Consider the following 10,095-nt stretch of genomic DNA (forward strand, 5'->3'; position numbering starts at 1 on the left):
CCACTGCAAACAGCGCTCTGCATGTCTGACTGTTCCACTGTGTTCCACCTGTGTGTGTCAACGCTTTGGTCCAATCACATTCAGCATCCAGTCAGCGTTTTTTCCCCCCAAACAATCTGCGAATCAGAGGCACAGTAGGGCGGGTCTTCGCGGAATGCGGGTGGGAAAAATGTGTGTGTCTCTTTCAACCTGTCTAAGTCAGAGCGAGAATAAAAAAAATAAATAAAAAAAATCAGAGCGAGAGTTAACAGCTCATCTAGTTCCATCTGTACTGTAGCTAGTAGCCTAGTTTCACCTTCCGGGGCGGCAACTGACACTCTAGAAATAGGCCTTGCCACCCCAGCTGCCACCCCAGTTGGCAGCTTTGTTTTGAAAGAAAAGTTGTGGCTCATCGGACATTTATGAGAGAAAGTCTCTAATGTCCGAGTGCAAGTGAATGCAGCACAAGATGCACGTCATGTAACTCCTCCCCCGGTCCTGGCGCGAGCGTGGACATATGATTTGGCGGCGATTTCATTTTGAACTGGACGGCGCAAAACGAGAAGCATTCGGACCCAAGCACTGAAGGAATGAGGTGCGGTCTACACTGACAGAGAAGAGACTGTCAGTTTGGCTGTACTCAGCATTGAATCAAAACGCTCTAAAGCTGTTGATCTTAAATCGTTTGTGAGGCGTTTCGCTGAACAACATGGTAATCGCCGCATTCAGCTGTAATAGACATGTCAACTTGATGCTCTGCTCACGGATGAGCATACACAACTATTAAGATGATGACCTTACGTGTGTAAATATATTGTTTTCTTTGAGGGGGTCTGCCCCCAAAAAACTGTTTTAAGTCCTGAGAAAGTCAAATCAGACGGTGTGTAAAACTACACTGCCCAGCCAAACAAAAGTAACCACTTTGATTGAACTAGGCCAGTAGGTAAGGACTTTCCACTGGATAATAACTGCAGTATAAAAGAATGCATGACTGAAGTGATGGAGACCATGTTGAAGGCAAACAAAAAGAGGAAATAACAGGTCAAATCAAGCAAATCCCCCTCTCAGATTCCACAGCAACCAGAAGAACATAAATACTGGCTGGTGATTTGATTCATCAGCTTTGTGATGGAATAAAAAATGCACAGTGCATTTCCTTAGCTGTGGATGAGTCCACTGACACCACTGACAATGCTCAGTTGCTGGTGTTTGTGAGTTTTTATGATGAGGCAAAGGGGGAGTTTGTTGAAGATGTGTTGGGCCTGACGAACCTCAGTGGACACACAAGGGGGCAAGACATTTATAAAGCAATAATGGGAATGCTGAATGAAAGAGGGTGCAGCTGCCTTTATTCATAACTGTGCAGCTCTTACTCTGCGACTCTGAGGGATCAAGCACAGACACAATAACAATGAAAACTGCTGCATACAGATAATTTTTTTTGCAACCTCGTGTTAAGAATCTTGTTGCAATTGTTTAAAAGTTTGAATGACCGTAATAAACGGACCTTTGTCTTATTGAAACATTTATTTTGGACCTTTAAGATTTGTATTTGAGTGCCCCTGCCATAGACTGTATATATAAATGGACGTAATGTCCGTGACGTCACCCATAGGATTCTGCAGAGTTGCCGTGAAGCCCTTAGTAGGCGGAGTCGGCCACTAACGGCTCAACAGTGACGTCAGAGTTCAACTCCCGCCTTCTCCAAATAAGGGCAAAGAGGCGGAGCCGAGGCGGGACCTCCTGCCACCGAGCTGAAAGTTCCAGAGCTAGCTGAAGCTACCAAGCTAAGCTAACATGCTCCCCATCTGCACGCTGCCGTCACATTTTACGTTTCTAAGGTAAGCGGACATGAAACTATAAATAATAATCTAAGTTATTGAGTTTTTAGCATAATACTTCAGAATCTTAAAACCCCTTAACGTTTGTATGCAATTGTGCTAAATTCAACACTGGAATCAAGCAAATATTAATATGTTTGCATGACATTAGTTATTTATATTTTGATATCACTTAACTATACGTGTAATACATTTAAGTCAAGCTAAGGTACATGTGATGGTAGCTAGTTAGTGCTCTTACCTGTGAGGCCTCCTCCAAACAGCATAATAACCAGACTGTATCTTTACAACTAAGTACCAGTTCTAGATCCTTGACTTTAGACAAACAATTCAAAAGATAAAATGTATTTAAAGACCAATCTTTATTTGAATGTGCCTCTTAACCTGAGATATTAGTTATACAGTAATAGTATTGACAATCTAAAAAAACTGAGCAACTCAACAGTCAATTTTATGTTTCTTATTGTCTAAAGCATTTATTATTTTCATTTTCCCAATCTCATATTCAGTGTGGACGGATTGAGACAGCGTGGTGTCCAGAGAGCAGCAGAGACTTCAGGGAGAAACCTCCGTGTGATGGACGTCCTGTCTGTTGGTTTGGAGAGGACTGAGGGTCTTTCCTCTGCGAGGAGGACCAGGCCTGATGGAGGAGCCCATGCTGGGCACAGCTGATACCAACTGCACAGGCCTAGTCTGTCACTTTATTTTACTAAATGTGCTTACTTATACATTTAATAGGTTTACACCTTCTGTCCATATGTGCTTTTGGTTCACATTTCAATAAATTGTATTTGTATTTGCTCTCCTTTTGTCCATTATTCTAACTGAAAATGTTAGATTACACATTCACATCTGACTGAAGATTGGCCCCATTTATTTGTGACGTTGCAAAACAAGGTACATGTTGTGAAGCTCATAAAGTGAGGCAAATAGAAATAATCAGCTGATGGAGTGTAGATGTGGAAATAGCTGCATTCGATCAGCTGACTGTTTTTACAATAAAAGTAGTTTCTTAGTGAATGTCCTGTACTGGTCTTAAAATCTCATAACATCAGCTTTTAATGTTCCTCTTGGATGTTCTTCTTGACCCTCAGAGAAGGAGAACATGTCGTGTCTTTCAGGCATGTCCTTTCCTAACAAAAATGACAGGAAACATAAAACATATTATTGCAGAACAAGTGTGTTATTTATGAAAGCGGTGTGTTTGTGTGTTTAGGGGCTGTAGATATCATTATTTTGTAATTGTAATGTTTTTTTTTTATTTCAACAATGAGCTACAAAGACAATCAGATTATGAATGAACAGTATGAAGTTCATCAACATTGAAATATATGTTATTATCAAAATAATATGTAACTGTTATCAAAACGTAGTGCAACTGTAGAAGCTTGCTCTGTTGTCTCACTGAAAGAATCACTTTTACCACGTTTTTTACAGACAATATTGAGAGATAAATAGCAGCAGTTCTCACTATGTGTTAAATATCTTTGCCTTCAATACATTACATTAGAAAGCTGACAAAGTCATATTGCTAAATATCTAAATGTAACTTTTTGCATGGAAAAAACCCTCAACTTAACTGATGTGTAGGTGATCTAGTATTTAGTATTGTTTAATGGAATGTATATCAGTGTATTCAAGTCAATACTTCATTCATTTAAACCAATATCTTTCTTGATTCTTTGTACAGTATGAAAAAAATAGTCTTTGTACCTGAGCTGAAGTTCACTGCTGTGAGGAGTCCAGTTCTGTCTCTCACTCTCTGGTCCAGCCTGTCTGCATCACCTGGACACCTTAAACAAACAGATATATATGTAAAGTACCATGTGTACAAACAATATAACTGATTCTCTTCTGTTGAACATGTTGGATTGTGTATTGTCCGAGTCAGGGTCCTTTTTATTTTACTGTAACTTTGGAAGTTGTGTTACCAATGCTTACTGTTTATTTCATACCCATTTGGTAATGCAATTAATAAAAACTACAAGGTTTGGGTTCGTTCTTCAGATGACTGTGACGTTAACGTGTCAGCTCGATAATGAACTCCAGCTCAACCAACCATATTGTAATATCTAAGTAATCATCTTGAAATATGACATTAATAATTGTAATATACACACATCTTATTGTGAGGTTGATTTCACATACACTACTTCGACATTAGCTTGTCTACATACTTGAGCATAGCCAATTTAAATTAACCTTAGATGCATACAGTTCTACCTACATAATAAAATATCTCTAAGTTACAAGGATGTAACCTTATTTTATCAACCTCAAACAGAAGCCGTTTGTTCAACAGTATTATCCCACTTAACACTTGTCTATTTCGTTGTAACCTTTATATACAGTCTATGATTTTAACTTGGAGGCTACGATTAGCATCATTGGCACCGATGTAGCTACCACTAGCTTACATGCTAACCCAAGCCTTACCATTCATTACGTAGCCGATTAAAATCATTAACACATAAATAAAGCACTCGAATTTCACTTACCGCAAAACCGCATTCATGCACCGTCTGTTTTAACCACAGAGCGAGTCACAATAGTCCGATATATAAGCATGAAGAACAAACAACCACGGCCGGCTACAAGTTGTGTTTGCTGGATGAGCTGAGCAGGCAGAGTCCCTGTAGCTTCACGGAGCAGCTAGCAGAGAGACAAGAAGCTAGCAGCAGCAGGCACTTGACAGAGCCGTCACTCAATGTGACCACGCCGTAATATATGCACAAACTTTAAGACCTAATATAAATAAAAGAGTCGTGTTAGAAAACAATTCTCTCACAGATCCATAATCATGAAGGTGGAATCTAACTATATCGCTAATAAAATGTATGGAGCCAGGGGTAGAAACATGTTTTTTTCTGCTGTAAAGTTGGGCATTTTAACATGGGGGTCTATGGAAATTGCTCCTTTCTGCAGCCATCGCCTATCGGCCAATATATGAACTGCAGTGTGTGGCACTTCCGTATTGGCTTCCCGGCTCTACCCCACAGTTTGCCGCTTGATTAAACCGCAGGTAACCATGGCAACAGCACAGGTTACACTGACTGACAGACGTCTTGGTTACACACTCGTTAAATAATCCATTGTTATTGTTCCACCGCCTCCTCCACTGTTTCCCCCGTGTGATGTTTACATGTTATTTGTGATTAATGTTTCTAAACACTACAATACCCATGAGCCTCTGCTGCTGTTGCCATGGAGAACAGGAAGGAATCAGAGCTGCAGTTTCAGAGCTATAACTCTAGTGGGTAGAGTCAACAGGCTTGTTTGAGGCGTTGCGGCTCGCCTCGAAATTAGACGAGATCGCAGCCGGGGGAGGTCTCAAAAAGCTCGCCTGAAGTCGGACAGCTCGGAGTCAGCTTCGTCTTCTTCTTCTTCTCCTCTCGTTTTTTTGGCGGATTGCAAACAGCTTGAAGGTGCATACCGCCACCTCCGGAGTCGGCTTGACTCGGTTTGCATTTATAAAGAATGCACACGTGTGTTTAATTGTTAATGTCAGATATGTACTAAGTAAATACATTTGTTCCTGCTCAAGATTAGATTCAACTTTATTGTTATTGCACATATTACAGGTACTGAGACAACGAAATGCAGTTTAGCTTCTAACCAGGAGCAACAAGCAATAAAGTGAAAAGTAATGTTCACAATCTACAGAATAACATATAGAATGAATTGAATGATGAATAAACAGTGAGGGGTATTAATACACTAGATATACACAGCAGCCTGAGAGCAGTATGAACAGTGTGTATGAATACACTAGATATACACAGCAGCCTGAGAGCAGTATGAACAGTGTGTATTAATACACTAGATACACACAGCAGCCTGAGAGCAGTATGAACAGTGTGTATTAATACACTAGATATACACAGCAGCCTGAGAGCAGTATGAACAGTGTGTATGGATATGCTAAGATATATAAAGTATGAAAACGGTAAGCAGTGCAAGTATAGTATAAAATATATAGATATTAATTTCATGATGATAAATATTGTGGAACAATGATGAAAATGGGAATGGATGTGGCGACGTAAAACTGACACAAAACAACAACAAACTTTAGCCGAGCCAATGGGAGAGCTTCATCAGCAGCACGTGGTAAAAACCACCAATGAGCGCTCAGCTCGAGATACCAGCGAGCCGTTTCCCATCAAGCATTTCGCTTCCGCAGCCCGTGGAGAGGAACTGCGCCGCCTCGCCGCGCCTCGCTCTCAAGGCTGCGGGCGTCTTTGTCCCGCGAGATTTCAACGTCTCATGAAGGCGAGCCTCCAGAGCAAGTCGGACACAATGACTAACCATCATGCAATGCACGAGCAAGACGTTGATCGCAACTGCGCAGGTCTCGCTTGTCTCAAACAAGCCTAACATGTTTATAATCAGGTTTCTAAAAAGTGCTGCGATTGGCTGTTTGTTACCGCGATGCATTGTGGGAGTCGTAGACTAAAACAAATATTAAATAACTTTTTAGATTTTATTTTTTTTTAAAGAAGCAGTTTTTTTTCTGTTGTTTTAATAATTTTATGAGAGTTTGTGAACAAATAAAATCCAAATGGACCAATCCGTGGAGATCCTCACACACACTCTCAGCCGCGTCTCGCAGCGGCGAAACTGTGGCGCACTTACACATCACATCACATCACATCACATCACATCACATCACATTTCATTTGTTACACGCTTTTATCCAAAGCGACTCACAGACTCAGCACTGAGGGCAACCCCCACAGGAGCACTTTGGGGTGAAGCGTCTCAGGGACACAACGACATGCTGACTGAGGTGGGGCTCCAACTTGGTACCCCCTGATTCGAAGTGTCGAAGTTACACTGTAGGTGCGCCGCGTTTGGGGGTGCGGGTGCTAGTGGAGCCTCGCAGAGGGGGGTGCTGCAACCCCCTCAGCAGAGTTCAGGCTGAGTTTCACCGTGTCTCGCAGACCCCACGCAGCAACCAGGAAATGTCACCAGTAATCCAGCTCACACTGTCCGCTCCTCGGAGCAGCGAGCCCCCCAACGTCCCCCCAACACGGCCCCCAGACCCCACGCAGCATTCTCACCTGTTTGTCATCACTGGTGTCATTTCCTGGTTGCTAACAAACGCCATTGTAAAACATAATCACTGATGTTCAGCTGTAACGGTGGTGGACTCATCAGAACAGAGTGGGCGAGCCGACCAATCAGAGCACAGTGGGCTCACAGGGAGGGGAGGGGGGCAGGAGCTCCAACGAGCCGTGTAGGACAGAGAGTGAATACACAGACTATACGGAGACGCTGTGAGAAACCACTGTGAGTTTGGAACATTGAACAATGTGAATCTATTCTAGTCGACCTCAACGATGGAGCTGTGATCAGGAGAAATGGACACGGGACCTTTAACTCTTAAAACCCTTTAAAAGCTAACTTTAATTAGATTAATTTACATTGTCCTGTTTAAATCAATATAACATTAAAACCTGAACAGGGTGGAATCAGAGCTCCAGCTTCAGTTCAGTTACTGCTGAATGCATCCAAAACAAACCGGTTTCAAATATCAGGTTTACTAAAAGTAAACAAAGCATGAAGAGATGCAGAGTTCAAAACAAACGTTGTTTTCACCCTGAAGTCAAATCTGAGACATTTTGCATTTTATCATTCCTTTTTTTTTCTCTTCACATAGCAGCACTAAACAGGTGTGCAACAGGTGTGTGTGTGTGTGTGTGTGTGTGGGTTTGTGTGTGTGTACCTGTCCAGGCTGAGTGAGGATCGGGAGGTTCCCGTGTAGATCAGCGGCTTCAGGATCAGAGCATCGCCCGCAGAACGGTTCCACCGCCGAGCCAAACGAGACGCCCTGCTGTCAGACCTGACACACACACACACACACACACACACACACACACACACACACACACACACACACACACACACACACACACACACACACACACACACACACACACACACACACACACACACACACACACACACACACACACAGATATGAGTCCTCCACAGGTGGGTCCAGGTGAACTGGCAGCAGAGGAGGGTTCTCAGAAAGTTCCCACACCTCCCTCCTCTCGTGTCTAACTATCTCCTCTCTGCAGGAAATCAGAGAAATCCTCCGTCTGCTCCGTCGTGTTTCTCACACACACTTCGGCGCATCGCCACGATAACTCACTCTTCCCAACGCCGCTTGGAAAACAGGATTCACACCAACTGCAAACCCACATTCACTCCATCTACTCTGTTCTCTGAAAGCAGCAAAATCCCACCAAGAACAGACGAAACAAGTCCCAGCGCCAAACTGATCCCAGAGCAGCTCCAGACACCAGACACCTGTCGGAGCGGCTCCAAACTGCTCGATGAAATCTAAAAGGTCTCAGAGATTTCCACCCTTAGAGTCTTTGAATAAAGGTCTTCTGCGGCGGAGGCGCTCACTGCAGCAGAGAACCATCAAGAACAAACGTGGCTGCATCTCAGCGCACCGCAACCACCGATTCAACATGTGTGTAAAATGCAGAGTTGGCTGATGTGTCTTTGTGTGTGTGCTGCGAACATTAGAAATCATTTGGATATGTTCAGGTGTTCATATCATGATTTTTCCATTTGATTATATTCATTCTTTTTCAATATATCTCATTTAACGAATGGTGCTGCATCCTTCATCTTTTTACATTCATATTGGTCTTAATGTTTTATATATCATATTTTTTATATTCTTATTTCATATTCTTTCTATAAAACAGTCCTTTAAATTCAGATATATCATTTTATAGTATTTTTTATTTATTCATTTAGTTTTTTTGTCAACACATTTTTTATTTTGATTCACATATATTTAGAATATCTTTATGCATTTTGTGGTCATTTTACTTGTATTTGTATTTATTTTCTCGATCTTTGCAGTTTTCTTCCTCTCATTGTGTTCTGCACCAAACCCTTACATAAAAGACATCTTATTTCCCGATCCAAAGTGACGCAAAAGTTGCTTCAACGCGGTGGAAATGCGACTAAATGAACACACTGCGTCTCTGTTCCTGGGTCAGGGATACTCACTGGGAAGAGTGGAGGTACAACAGGCTGATCGGCAGCAGATCGACCCCAGCATCAGTGTCCTCCGCTGGGCTACACCTCTCTGCGTTCCTCCCTGGATCATCTCCAGAGGAGGAGGGGCGCTCAGGGTCCTGCTGCCCCAGATGTGAAGCTAAATCCTGGGTACGTGTGAGCGCGAGAGCCCCTCAGTGTGCGGAGCTCCGGAGGACTGAACACACACCTGTTCAGCGCCGGCAAACGCATCGCGACGCATCGGCACACACACACACACACACACACACACACACACACACACACACACACACACACACACACACACACACACACACACACACACACACACACACAGAGACACACACAGGAGAGGACACACACACACACACACACACACACACACACATGAGAGGACACACACACACATGAGAGGACACACACACACTCTCTCTCAGAGGGAGGGGGGGAAACAATGAGAGAGGGATGTTTGAATAGAGGAGGCGGAGAGCCAGGCTTTGTGAGTGCGTGTGTGTGCATATGTTGGTGTGTGCACAGTGATATAGGACACACACACACACACACACACACACACACACACACACACACACACGCGCGATGGAGGAGGGGTGGCCGCTTTGAAAAGGCTGATGAATAAGAATCAGAGCAGGGAGATGCTCCAGAGGGAATACATTATATAGAAAATAAGAAAATAAAAATATGACTTAACTAAATTAAAAATAGATACATTAATTAAATTCAGGGTTTTTATTGCAGAGGTTTTTCCAGTAATGATCGTTTTCATCTTAGAATATTAACACAGTTAGCTTTGTATAATCATTTCTCCTCTTCAACAGGAAAGGACCGGATGTTATATCCGTGTGTTACTGGTGCTAGAGGAGCTGCGTGTGTTAAAGTAACACACGCAGCTCCTCTAGCACCAACATTCAGATCAGGATCATTTCATCAGATCTTTCAACATTTTTCTTGTATTTTTTAATTACAGCTTTAATTTAAATTGGTTTGTTTCGAATGTATTTTCAGTTTTTGGTTGAAATATCTACATCTGTAAATATAACACTTATCCTATCGGGATCATTTAATACCATTTCTGGTATTTGTTTTAGTTTATTCCATTTATTTTGGTATTTCTTTCAGATTTCAGACAGTTTTTAAATTCCATTTGAAGTGACTTAGTTCACGTGATGCATGTTTTTCTGTAACAGAAATCAAAGCAGCGTTTGAAACC

At 42.3% G+C, this 10,095-nt stretch overlaps 1 protein-coding gene across 3 annotated transcripts in view; it reads right to left on the reverse strand.

The window, feature by feature from the left end:
* The window catches only part of LOC117534399 (ankyrin repeat and fibronectin type-III domain-containing protein 1-like), a 35,232-nt gene extending 26,121 nt beyond the window's left edge, over positions 1-9,111 (reverse strand). The window contains exons 1-2 of one of the 3 annotated variants that reach the window (XM_034198584.1): positions 8,859-9,111; positions 7,549-7,665 (exon numbers count right to left, since the gene is read on the reverse strand). The gene's annotated coding sequence lies outside the window, so the exon portion shown is untranslated. Of the gene's footprint in view, positions 1-7,548; positions 7,666-7,869; positions 8,836-8,858 lie in introns of those variants that run through there. The other 2 variants (XM_034198586.1, XM_034198585.1) reach the window with 2 other exon arrangements.
* Positions 9,112-10,095: the final 984 nt, after the last annotated feature.

The sequence above is a fragment of the Gymnodraco acuticeps genome, unplaced genomic scaffold (assembly GCF_902827175.1).
Source record: "Gymnodraco acuticeps unplaced genomic scaffold, fGymAcu1.1, whole genome shotgun sequence".
Classification (NCBI taxonomy): domain Eukaryota; kingdom Metazoa; phylum Chordata; class Actinopteri; order Perciformes; family Bathydraconidae; genus Gymnodraco; species Gymnodraco acuticeps.